This window comes from Trachemys scripta, chromosome 2 (genome assembly GCF_013100865.1).
Source record: "Trachemys scripta elegans isolate TJP31775 chromosome 2, CAS_Tse_1.0, whole genome shotgun sequence".
Classification (NCBI taxonomy): Eukaryota; Metazoa; Chordata; order Testudines; family Emydidae; genus Trachemys; species Trachemys scripta.
In genome coordinates this window covers 165,738,981-165,752,071 of record NC_048299.1, presented here as the reverse complement: position 1 = coordinate 165,752,071, position 13,091 = coordinate 165,738,981, and the positions used below count along the sequence as shown (strand labels likewise).

Here is a 13,091-nt window from a genome sequence, read left to right as displayed (position 1 = left end):
TATTGCAATTCTATCATGGCGTTTGGAAATTGCAGTAGACATTTGGGGCCAAATTCAGTAAAACCCTTCCCTATTTGAGTAATCCCCATTGGAGTAATCAGATTATTCCTCTGAGTAAGGAATACCCAGGTGAGCATAGCATTGCAAAATCTGGCCCTGAAATAGGAAAGACTCCCATTGACTTTGATGGGTTTTGGATCAGGTTCTAAATCCAAATGGAAGTATTTAATGCATGCCCTCTCTCTCGTTTTAGTTTAACATGCATTATATACATCTAGAAGTAAGAAAAACTCTTAAAATACAAATTTCTGTACAAAAACAGTACCCTTTCAATCAATACTAATGCAAGCTGTTTTAAACATTTAAACCATTAGCTAGTAACTTAGTATTTTTAATATAATCTAATTTTAAAAATCATAATAAAAAGGTATATAATAAAACCAGTTTCATTTTTATAAACATTGTATGAAGTAATAATTTTACATCCACAATCTTTATTTCAAAAACATTCTTTCAAAACCCTGCCAAGTCTAGGGTATTGATTTTTTTTTAATTCATTGGGGAAAAAGGTCAAGAGACAAGGGATGTCATTGTCTCATTGCACAGCAAATAAGTTTACAGGAAAACTATATATGTTGCCTTAAAAGGTTTGGGAGCAGTCTTTAAACTTTCTAACACAAATGTTCTCCTTTAAAACCATTCATCCCCAAAATGTTTTTTTCAATTCAAACCCTCCATTCAAAAACAAAAGTGCTCAATTGTTGATAAGCAAAAAATAAGATTTGTTTTTCAAATCAATAAAAGTTCTAAAGTTGCAGTGATTACAGCTGTATGGTGTATATAAGATAACACATAAGCTAGTATATGAAATCAACTTAAGAATGTAAGATAAAAAACAAAAGAGAAACCTTTAAAAAGTTCACATATTTTAACAATAAAATAGTAAAAGTAATATGGTGCTTAGTTTGTAAAAAGATTTACTATATATAATAATACAATTTTCCCCATCTGACCCAGGTTAAAACATTTGAAATCACTTTCCTAAAGAAGTTTATATACTTTCTTGAAACCCTATTTCTTCAATAAGATTTAATTACAAATAGCATTATTTCTTCCTATGGATGTTTTAAGCTGTTCAACTATAAAAATTAGTAGATAGAAGATAACATGGACATGAAAAACAATATTATAGTTTAAACCAATCATCATAACATTACACCTAAATTCGAGGATTGAATGTATTGTTAGTGAAAGCTTGAAACACAGAATGGAAATGTTCTTAACGATGACTGGAAAAAGCTATTACTGATTAGAGGATTGTATTGCAGTCATGTTTCCTGTATTTTTCTACAAGTAGCTCATAATATGAAAACAATAAAGTAATTACAATTAAATAAGAATATTTGAAAAAAATGCTTGGAACTGAATCACTGCTTGTTTATGTAATTAAAGTCTTTCATTGAAACTAGAGCTGCACCTATTTACCTTTCAAATTCAGTCTTGTAAAGCCCTACTTGATCACTCCAGGGGCTTACAGCTTTTCAGTCCCAGGGCTTTACTTTTTGGAGGCACAACCAGATCAAAAAGGTTTATGAAGGAAGAGGATGAGGTGAGTCCCATGAGAAAAAATGGATCTTTGTGGCTCTTGAAAGACAGCTGCTGCTGAATACAGACCAGCCAATATTCCTGTTTCTGATAGCGTAGCAGGTAAAGTATAGTCACATAGTAAAAAGAACAGGAGTACTTATGGCACCTTAGAGTACTCCTGTTCTTTTTACGGATACAGACTAACATGGCTGCTACTCTGAAACCAGTCACATAGTAGGAGGTATTTCTGCAGGATTTTTTTTTAATCATTGTGTTTTACGCATACAATGTATAAAAAGAAAGTTCCTTGACTTCATGTAGAATTCAAGGGAATAGATAGGCAAGTAAGAGGGTTTTTTTGTTTGTTTTGTTTTTACAAAAGCTGAAAATGATGTTAATTGTATTGTGTTATTTTACAGTACTTGGACTTTGCAAATAAAATAACAGTGAAGTGTTTAAGTATCCATTTTAGGAGGAAGTGCCATCAGACTCTTATTTTCCATGAAAAAGAAAATGAAGCATATAAATGGCAAGTTTTACATGTGAGTTACAACTTGTTCTTGAATATGGAAAGCTGAGCATTCAGTGAAGTAGCTAAGGGGTAAAAAGGCAACAGCCAAATTGTCTGTTGCCATTTAACACTATTGTAAAAATCTCTGACAGATTTAACTTCACTTAGCTGTGATATGATCTTCTCTCTAGGCCAGGGAAAAGAATGAGTCTATCTGATATGATCTTTTCTATTTGTCTATCCCTCTCCCCCTCTGTTTATAATTATAGCTTAAAGCTTAAATGTGCAAAAAAAAAAAAAAAAAAAAAAAAACCCAAAACCAACAACCACCACATCCCTACAAAAAACACCTCTAAATTTTATTAAACCTGATTTTATGAAGATTCGGTTTTATAGTCCAAACCAAGCTCAAACAAACAAACAAAAAGGTGCACACATGAGTACAGAGAAACTTGTTGTGTAGTGTGGGCTGGCATTTTTTAAAAAAAGAGTTCTAAAACCAGGATAAAAAAAAATGTAAAATATTTCTGTGTAAATATCACATTTCATGAGCTCTGGTTCTGAGTGTCATCACTACTTTTATTTTGACTCATTAGGTGAATGATCGGGTTTCACTGTGCAATTTATTACTGTCTAATTCAATTAAATTTAACTGAAAATTTGAAAAGCCTCAAGACAACATGAGGGGAAAAAAAGCGTACAGATTGCTTAAAAGTACTGTAAGTTTTCTCCTAATACTATTGTTGATCTAATCACATTTAGATTAATTCATTTAGCTCAACATTTAGGGTCAGATTCTGCCCCCAGTTACACCAGTGTAAATCCAGAACAAACCTAATGAGGTTATGGGTGCTATAAAACACCTAGGATGAAATGCTGACCCCACGGAAGTCAATGGCAAAACTCCCATTGACTTCAATGAGGATAGGATTTCATCCCTAAAATAGACAGAGTTGACCTGAATTGTAATAGTTCTGCCGTCGGAAAGTTGTGGTGGTCACATTCACAAGATGATGCATAAGGTTTTTTTGGAAGGTGACTTCTTATGTCACAGATCTTTTATAAACTGATAAAGGGGTTAGACGAAGCTCTGAGAAGTCACTAAACTAAGTGCCTGTTCCTGCAATTCTTTGCCTGAGAAAGGTTGTCAGAATTGGGGTTCTAGGTCAAAGTTTTCAAGAATGTAGTAATTTGAATACAAGGTTTCCTTTAACCCCATTTTTCTCCTCTATCTGATGCATTTCCTTATCAAGACAGCCCTCTCATCTTTGACCCATGCTATGAAAAAAACCAACCATTTAAGTAGTCTGTAATATTGTATAATTTCTCCATTTCTTTAATTTTTGGGGCACATGCTGAGCCCATCTGATCTTCCCCATATGTATTTTATTACACAGAATATTCCTCTCTCTTCAGGTACTTTTTGGAGCAGTTTTCATATGTAGTTTTAATGAGAGATCCTGTAACGCAGCTCATTGACAGGTCAGCCCCATAGCATGTTTGGGTGTCTGCTACACTTCACTGTTAAAACATAGCAGACTTTGTTAAACCATTTCCTGAAATCAGTTAGTTAGGGAGGAGATTGATCAATCAGACAACCCATGATACTCAAGATGTATACATCGCTCACTGCAGCAACTGCATAATTCAATTGCTGTCGCCCTTATCTTCTATTCCCCTAACACTCCCATTACTTGTCACCAGGCTGTGTTATACTGTGTGTCTTAACTACGGCCCTGTTCCTGCAAAGACTTAGGCGTGTGAACAGTGCCGTTGACTTAAATGGAAATATTCACTGTGTAAAGTTAATCATGTGTGTAAATCTGCAGGATTAGAGCCGAAGAGCCTCAAAATACACATTACTGAACTCAAACGAAGAAGTACAGGGAGCTAGTCATAATAGTCTGGTAGTAGGTGCTTGCAGGATTGAGCCCTTCTACTCTGAGATTTTCAAGGCAGGGGACGCGGTCTTAATCCCCCCTGACTGAACTAACCTCGTTATCTCTAGCCTGACTCACTCTTGCCTGCATATTTATACCTGCCTCTGGAAATTTCCACTACATGCATCCGAAGAAGTGGGTATTCACGCACGAAAGCTCATGCTCCAATATGTCTGTTAGTCTATAAGGTGCCACAGGACTCTTTGCGGTCTTAATTTGTCTATAAAATGCCATACACACACAGTGCCATGGAAATAATAAATATATAATAAAACAACTGACTCCTGCAAGCACTGTGAAGAAGAAGGGAGGGTTATGATGAAGTGTGTCAATAAGGAAAGCCCCAAATCTACACACAAACAGAGAAAACATCTTGAGGAATTTAAGAAGGGCAGTTATGGAGTGGCATTCCGTTTTCATTTTCCATCACTGTTCTTAGAAAAGCAAAGTTGTGGAACAGTTAACATATCAAGGGAATAAAAGAATGCCAGTGAATTTAGTTCCCTATCTAAATTTGTTTTAAGGAGGCATGAGCAGGCTAGTTTTCACTCTCGTGTCAGTGATTTCCCGCCCCCCCCGAAATATAGTACTTTTCACAAAGAGTCCCAGAGAAAGACAAGGGCAAATGCCTATACGGTGGAAACCGTTCAAAATGAGCTCGGATAGTGTGAAACTCCATTGGCAATGAAAATACTGACCTTTTTCCTAAATGTATTTTAATATGCAAAAATTGTTTGGATTATATGTGAAGTTTCCTAAGCAAACAGTTCTGTGGAATAGAAGGACTTCAGCCTGGGGCTGATTTTGAGAGGTGCTGAACACTTGCACGTGTGATTGACTTGAGCGGGCTACGGGTGCTCAGTACCTTCAGGATAAGGCCCAATCAAAGGGTTCCATTGTACGTGCTAATATCAACTAAACATAAACCAAATGAGATCAGCCTTTCCTCTTGTACCACAAACCAGACACATTACAGCAGAGTCTTTAATTGATCTGTTTGATAATCTTCAATTTGATCAGTCTCCAAAGAAGCAGGCATGAGAACTCACAGCAGTAATAAACAGAAGGGTGATAATTAGTCATGAATATTCTCTCTCCTCTCTTCCCCCTCCTCCCCGCACCACTTTCCCACTTTATTGCTGCATATCAGCACAAATTGAAGCTGAAGCCAGACCTCTCTTTTAATGACAGGGAGTGATAAGAGACACGAAGAAAACAGCAAACTGTCTGGTCTGCTCAGGAAGTTGGGAATCAGTGGCATTGTCCATCAGGGAGGCCAACAGAATGCCGTCAGTGCTAAAACAATGCTTCAGCTCAACTTCAGGGAAATTGAGTCAGTCAGCACTGGCTCTGACAAGCACACTGACATTGAAGATAAAATGGCAAATGGAGCAAAACAGAGGGTGCTGGCCCTCTGCGTAGAACGATTCTCGTCGCCAGAGCTTTATCACTTTGATGGAGGCAGTGCACAAGTTAATCAACACAAGAGCATAATGCATGTGTACCTCTTAGGAGAGCATATGCAGACATTAGGTTACTACAGTTATTATCTTTGTGCAAAAGTGAACTGAGTTACATGCCTAATATGGTCAAGTATTAGTCACTCTTAATTTGCCAGATGAAGCCTGAGAAAATGTCTTGGCAAAAATTATTCTTTGGTCCAGATAAAATTCCTCTTGAGTTTGGGCCTGATGAGAAGACCACTGACTTTAAAGGACTTTGGATCAGGCCTTCAGTTGCTCAACACAAAAGTGTTCTTTACTGGAGATTTTTACAGGCCAGCTACTGTTACAGTGTAACCAGTTTGAGCCCAGATACTCTTTAGGAACATGAGATTCATGTTTACATATGTCATTGTCGATACATATGGAATAGTCTCACAAGGGGAGTCCAGGAAGCCCCACAACTCAGGACTTTTGAAAACTAGACTGGACACTAGAGATGGAATTCTGGACCCACTGAAGGCAATGGCAAAACTATAATTGACACCAATGGGGCCAGGATTTCACCCTAGAAATGTACCATAGGGCACAATCCTGCATTTGCAGGGAGATAAACTGGATGAGCCAACTCCGGCTTCAATGATTCTATAAACACAATGATAATCCCAGTTTGGGACACTGCAGACACCAATGAAGGCTTCCACTTAATGAGATCTTTTGAAGTGTAACAGTGAGAATTCCAGGGAAGATGAATTAGATTAAATCAACTACACTTGCGCATACCATTTATTATATAAATCCTGAGTATGGTGAAAAAAAGAAACTTAAAACATGTGCATACATACAAATTTAAAACACACACACACACACACACACACTTTAAATGAGTGGCCACATTGCAGCTGAAGACTGAAATCTTAATTACAACGCATTGATTTTGCTGCCCCCCACTGCAACACAGAAAGCTTATTCAAGCAGGCTTTGTCTATATTAGAAAGTTGTGCTGCTTTAACTACACTGGTAGAGTTAAAGTGATACAACCCCCCTGGTGTGGATGCAGTTATAGTGATATAAAGGTACTTTATACTGGTGTAGCTATTCCCATATGGAAGGGGAATAATTACAAATCACCTTTATACCCCTAACTGAAATAGTTATACAGTAGCAGTAAAACTTCTAATGGTAGACCAGATCTTAAAGATGCGCATTCTGTCTCTCTGATATTGAGTATCCAGCCAGCCAGGCCCACACATGTGCACAGAGCTAAAAACCTTTGGGTTACCTTGCAAAAAAAATCTGAGAAGTAAATAACTTGAAACCACATTTTATTACAAACAAAACTGAGTTGCTTAAATCTTCTAGAGAAATGAGTGAGCTTTACTAATAGTGGGCTCCTTTTAGAAGGCAGAACAGGAGGCAAAATGAGAAGAGGTCATTTCCAATTGTGACAGCATAGAAGAATACCATTCTAGCTATCAGCCCATCTTTCCATGTTTTTGTTTGTTAATTACTGAACTGTATTATGTTGTATCTTGTGTTCCATTATGCCCTGATCTTTTGAAAACTCTTGTGGAAGTGAATGGGACTTTTGCCTGCGTAAGGAATGAAGAATTGGGTAATCACATTCTGATCCTACAAGCACTTGTTACCAGGCAGAGAGCTTATTATTGCAAGTGAGAGGCTCTTTAAATGTAATTGCCATAGATAATTTTTAATTACGTCTGAAGATTATTTTCCTCATCATTTCCCCTTCCTGTCATGCGTTTCATGTATTTTTACTATATTGTTAAAGTTGTTTGATTTCAAGAGGATTAATTATGTAGTAAGAAATGTGAATGAAGGAGGTGGAATCAGGTATTCAATGCTTATGCGGTAAGCTGCTGACCCAAACTTAAAAACCTTTGGATACGTTCACTGATCTGCTCAGCAGGGTGAAAATGAAAACTGGCCTCCTGCTGTGTTGCTAAATGTTAACTCTGCCACAGAAATACAGCGCATCACTTTAAAAAACCTATTCATTTAAGAAGCGTTAGTAGGTTTGCCAATCATTGCTACCTAAGTATCAGAAACGAAAATGATAATCACAACAGTGAACTTGGTTTTTTTTTTTTGGTCAACCTATTTGCCATTGTGGGCCACATCCAATACTACCCTTATGGCCCTGAGGATGTCACATGGGCCACAGTTGTGTGTTGATTGGGCCGCAAGTGGCCCACAGGCCGCAGGTTGAGAACCACTGGTTTAGAGAAAAGTAATAGAATAATCAAGTCTCTATTTAACAGGGTGTTACCATATTACAGAGTGAACCTCTTTACAACATCCAAGCCATGTGATTTCTGGGTATTTCATTAATTTGAGTGAAACTACTGTCTCTACTCATATTTAGCAAACCAGGCATTTCTCTAAAAAATTAATATTAAAAAAATTGGACAGGTGTGCTCCCCCCACCTCCAAGGTGGATGCACATTGTTAGATATTTGGTTACCATTTAATCAAAATTCAAAGTATCTATCTGTCCTCTGTCTATTTTGCTGGGTACATTATTGATGTGTTAATTTTTCCATAACAACCTCGTATATTTTTGGGAACCATTTCTCTAGTTCTGGGCTATTTTTCTTATTCCAATTAGAGATTATCAGTAGGCTAGCAGCTGCTAACACATGAAAGATTAACTCTTCATTTCTTTGAGCATGACCATTTCTGCTAAGAAATCTCAGGAGATTATTTTGATACAGAACTAGGGATAAAGCATTTCACTAAAAAACAACCTCCCTCCCCTCCAAAATGGATAATGAAATCTGAGTTTCATTTTGTCTTTGGACAGGTCACCACCAATATTTCCCTTTACAGACTCACATGTATATAAAGATAGGTATATCTCCATATATTTATTTATCTCCTAGAACTGGAAGGGATGCTGAAAGGTCATCAAGTCCAGCCCCCTGACTTCACTAGCAGGACCAAGTACTGATTTTGCCCCAGATCCCTAAGTGGCCCCCTCAAAGATTGAACTCACAACCCTGGCTTTAGCAGGCCAATGCTCAAACCACTGAGCTAGCCCTCCCCCTTTTTTGTCAAGCATATCACGACTACTTGACAAAAAAACCCAAACTAATATATTTTTATTCTATAATATGGATGTCTATAGGTACATCCCTATCACTGTTCTACCATCACAACTTTATGATGTAAATGTAATATCTGATGAAGGAGAATGTAATTAACTTTTTATTAAACAAAAACCTGATTTTTTTAAAAACAAAAACAGTTTCCCCCCCCCCCCCCAAAAATTTGAGTTTAATCAAAAAGCCATTTTCTGTCTAAAAACATTTGGATGGAAACATTTCAACAGCTGTGGATCATCATATATTATTTCCCTTTCTTGGATATATGTTTAGCTAATAACCTCAAACCGTTAAAGGATAAGTTGTGACTTGGACTATAGGCCTGGGCAGAAAAGTAAAACCCCCTTTTCCACTGCTACCTTGGCTATTCGGACCTTGGATTCACTTACTTTCTACCCAGGAGCAGGTGGACAGGAAGCAGCAGGAGAGGGAAGAGGGGGGAATGAGTGGATTCTTATCTCCACCCACTCATGTGGAGTCAGCATGAGAGAGGGGTTAATAATTTGCTGCTGTTACAGGCCAATATATATATCCCAGAGCCACAATTCCTTTCCTAGCACAAAACAACTATATGCTGCCCCTTGTTATTGGTTGTGTCCTAGAGACACAATCTAGCCCTAAATGTCTTCATTACTAATCATACTTAATTCATTGTCTATAAGCACTCTTTTTACCTGCATCTCAATCAATCACTGACAATTGTCAGAATCAGATATCAGTAGAAGATAACTGGAGATAATGTAGGATTTTAATGTTTAAAAGTTAAAGAGTTAGGCATGTAAGATAAACATAACAGCCACAAAAATTACCTGTATTTAAAGAAAGCCATTTAAATGTGCAAAGAGTAAAACAACAGAGGGTGGGAGGGGGTGCTATGGGCCCCTCCATGAAGCTGGCACATAGGTTACTTTATTTCACCTCAAACATTTCTCATTACAAAACAAATGATCCATGAAAGGGTTAAAGTAAAACACAGTAGGATAATTTTACATTCTGAGCATGTCCTGAACGTATTCTTCAGCATGCTCGATAGAGAAGGAAATCCAAGCAGTGGCCTTTCACATGACATCATAAAAGCCTAATTTATCACCAGCCACCAAACATCTAGAAAATCATAACATCCTTTCAGGAAAACCATGTGCAAAATAATCAGATTTACTTTGATGAAAGCTTTAGAATACAAGTCCAAGTAGGACGCTACAAATAGTAACCCTTTGCAGGTACGTACCATAGCTAACACCTCAGACTCATGTTTTACCCAATAGGAGGCTACTGCTGCATTTCGTGCTCATAAATAAGTTTATTTTTATATTGTATAGGTATGCCACCAAATCAGACGGTTGAAGACAAAGGGTCAGATCCTGGCCAATGTGAAGTCTGCTGTGCACCACTCTGGTGATAGAAAGCAGCTTTCAGAGTGGCCTAAGTGGCCAACTGAGGACCCGCTTTGCATAGGAAGATCCCTCCAGCAGTTCAGAGATGATTTAGATGGTCTTATGCACCCCTCACCCTCAAAGCCCTGGTGCAGGTGCCTCAGGGTTGTAGTCTGAGCACAGCTTTCATGATCCTTAGCTACTGGAATGGCCATTGGGGTGGACATTTGGTATAAAGACACCATTGCCTCCCTCCCCTTTTGGTTTCTGAGCTGAGCATGCTCAAATAGCCCCAAGAGCTGGGCTCACAAACTAATCCATCAAAAAAGGCTCACTTATACATAACATGGCCTGATTTTCAGCACCAAGCACCTGCAGCTTGTTGAGTTCAGTAGGGGTGGTGCTCAACACCTCTGAAAATCAGGCCGCAGAGTCACATCAGGCTATAGGTGGAGCACGACGGAATATCTCCAAATTAGTTGTGAATCATCCTCAAGGTTGGTTGAAGTGTTCTACCAACATCATTTGTTAAATGCAATCACAAAAATTAAAATCCTAATCTGGGCACAAGGAAGCCCTCCACCCACCATTACTTACACACTGCATGTAAGTTGTACATTTCATCCAAGGATCCAAAAATACTTTACAAAGATGAGAGAGTTCTGCCTGTCTATCCAGGACTCAAGGCATTCTGTGTATTCTAAATGGGTGGTTTTTCTGGCCCAGTGAAAATACTATGACAAAGTTCCTTCTCTATCTTGTGGCACCTTAGAGACTAACAAAGTTAGTCTCTAAGGTGCCACAAGTACTCCTGTTCTTCTTTTTGCAGATACAGACTAACACGGCTGCTACTCTGAAACTTCTCTATCTTGGTGGGTCCTGCGCTTATTGGCAGATTTTCCTGCCTCAGAGATTCACCATGTGGGTTGGGGAACAGCCCAGAGACCATCCCCTCTGGTAGAACCATCAGTCCAGGTTAGCTGGGAGGTTTGGGGGGAACCCGGTCCCGCTCTCTGCTCCAGGTTCCAGTCCAGGGCTCTGTAGACTGCAGCTGTCTAGAGTGCCTCCTGGAACAGCTGCACAACAGTTACAATTCCCTGGGCTACTTCCCTATGGCCTCCTCCCAACACCTGCTTTATCCTCACCACAGGACCTTCTTCTTGATGTCTGTTAATGCTTATACTCCTCAGTCCTCCAGCAGCACACCCTCTCACTCCCAGCTCCTTACACCCACACCACAAACTGAAGTAAGCTCCTTTTTAAACCCAGATGCACTGATTAGCCTGCCTTAATTGATTCCAGCAGCTTCTTGATTGGCTGCAGGTGTTCTAATCATCTGGTCTGCCTTAATTGTTTCCAGAAAGTTCCTGATTGTTCTGGACCCTTCGCTGTTACCTTACCCAGGGAAAAGAGACCTACTTAATCTGGGGCTAATATATCTGCCTTCTATTACTCTCCTGTAGCCATCTGGCCTGACCCTGTCACAATACACATGGATTTATCATAATGTTATTCTAAATCTCCAATTAACATTAATTCAAGAAGCAAAACATGACTGAAAAATCAAATAATCTTGCATTTACAAAATAAATCAAATGAATGCATTTCTTTGATTTAAAAATTAGATATTCTAGAACATAATATATGATCATGCACATATTTTAAGTAAACAACATATTTAAAACTCTCATTGTCTTTTGAGCGAACTGGCCAGCATTTATGTAATGTTCTTGGATTGCAACAGTAAATTCAGCTCACTGAGCAAAGTGCCTTAGAATCTGGCCTTAGAACTCTTACTGGTCAATGCCCAAGTCTTGCTGATGTGACGTGAAAAAATAAACTTACTTATTGTTTTGTGTTTTCAGAGATTGGTAATAAAAGCAAATTCTTATGTTACTAGTCAACTTTTGAGAATGAAAATAGGAATACTATGCACAAAGAATGCTGGATCCAGGGAAGGTCTCTAGACAGGAAAGGTTGAGGAAAATTTTCAGAATGCTTTTCCCCCTCCCCCTTTTAAAAGGAACGAACAAAGACAACACAACAAACCACCATCTAACCACAAATTCAATAAAGCGAATAAAATTATCTTTCTATAAAATAAGACAAACATTTCCTCCTTTGTTTCTTCCATCTTCTCCTTCTTCTATTCCCCTTTTGCGTCTTCTTCATTTTCACGCATTCTTTCTTCAGTCATTTTTCAGTGTCTGTACTTTCCCATAGACTACCTGGGCCAAATTAAGCATGGGATAAGAGGTTTCATTCTCCACAGATTTCTGGGGAGTTGCACTTGCTTACATTTTCTCTATTTTTTTCACTCTTAGGAAATGTTTTAGGTTTCCCCCCCTTGTTAAACCTAGTTCCTCTCTTTTTCAAGACATTTTTTCTTTTCTCATTTGATGTTTCTCTCCCTTTCTCGCTAACTCAATCTCTCTCACATTTTTCTGTTTAGCACTATTTCCTTCCCACATTTCCCATACCTTAGGTTCCCTCCATTTTTCTTCTCCATGCTCTCTGGTCACCTCGTAGTGAGATGCCCCTCCTGGTCCTTTCTCCTCTTTTCTTCTACACTGATTTTGCATGCTTCGTTCTCATGTTATTTGTCTCCATAGGTATTTTCTACCTCCAACTTCTTCTGCTCTGGTTTTCTCTCCCTATTCCCCCAACCTCATTTCCTTTTTTGTCCTCATTGTCCTCCCAGGGACTCTTCTGAGTCAATGATATGAGGAAACTGCAAAGCAAACCTCATCAGCCTCTGAATTTTGATGACTATGTTGCAGAGGGTGAGAGAGAAATTACAATGCCATCCCCACAATGCAGATGAGCTGATAGGGCTAAAACTACTGTAGCATCTGGAAGCAAATGAAAAAAAGCACACAAGATTCACTGAAGTCTAAGGTGCATCTTCTCACCTAGAGTAACAAAAGCAGACATTTACCACTATTACTGTTCACAGAAGTTGCCTAGGAGTGAGGCTTCCATAAATTTGGCAATGCACTCAGCATATATACATTAAACATATGCATAATATGCTCCACTCCTTTTCACAGCATTGCCAAATGCAAAGAGCACTGCTTTAAATCTGTTCTCTCGATGACCTTCTTAGCTTAACT

General features: G+C 38.5%; 1 protein-coding gene across 1 annotated transcript in view; it reads right to left on the bottom strand.

The window, feature by feature from the left end:
- GMDS (GDP-mannose 4,6-dehydratase) overlaps positions 1-13,091 on the bottom strand; it is a 554,262-nt gene that overhangs the window by 2,865 nt on the left and 538,306 nt on the right. The gene's annotated exons all lie outside the window — the stretch shown is intronic.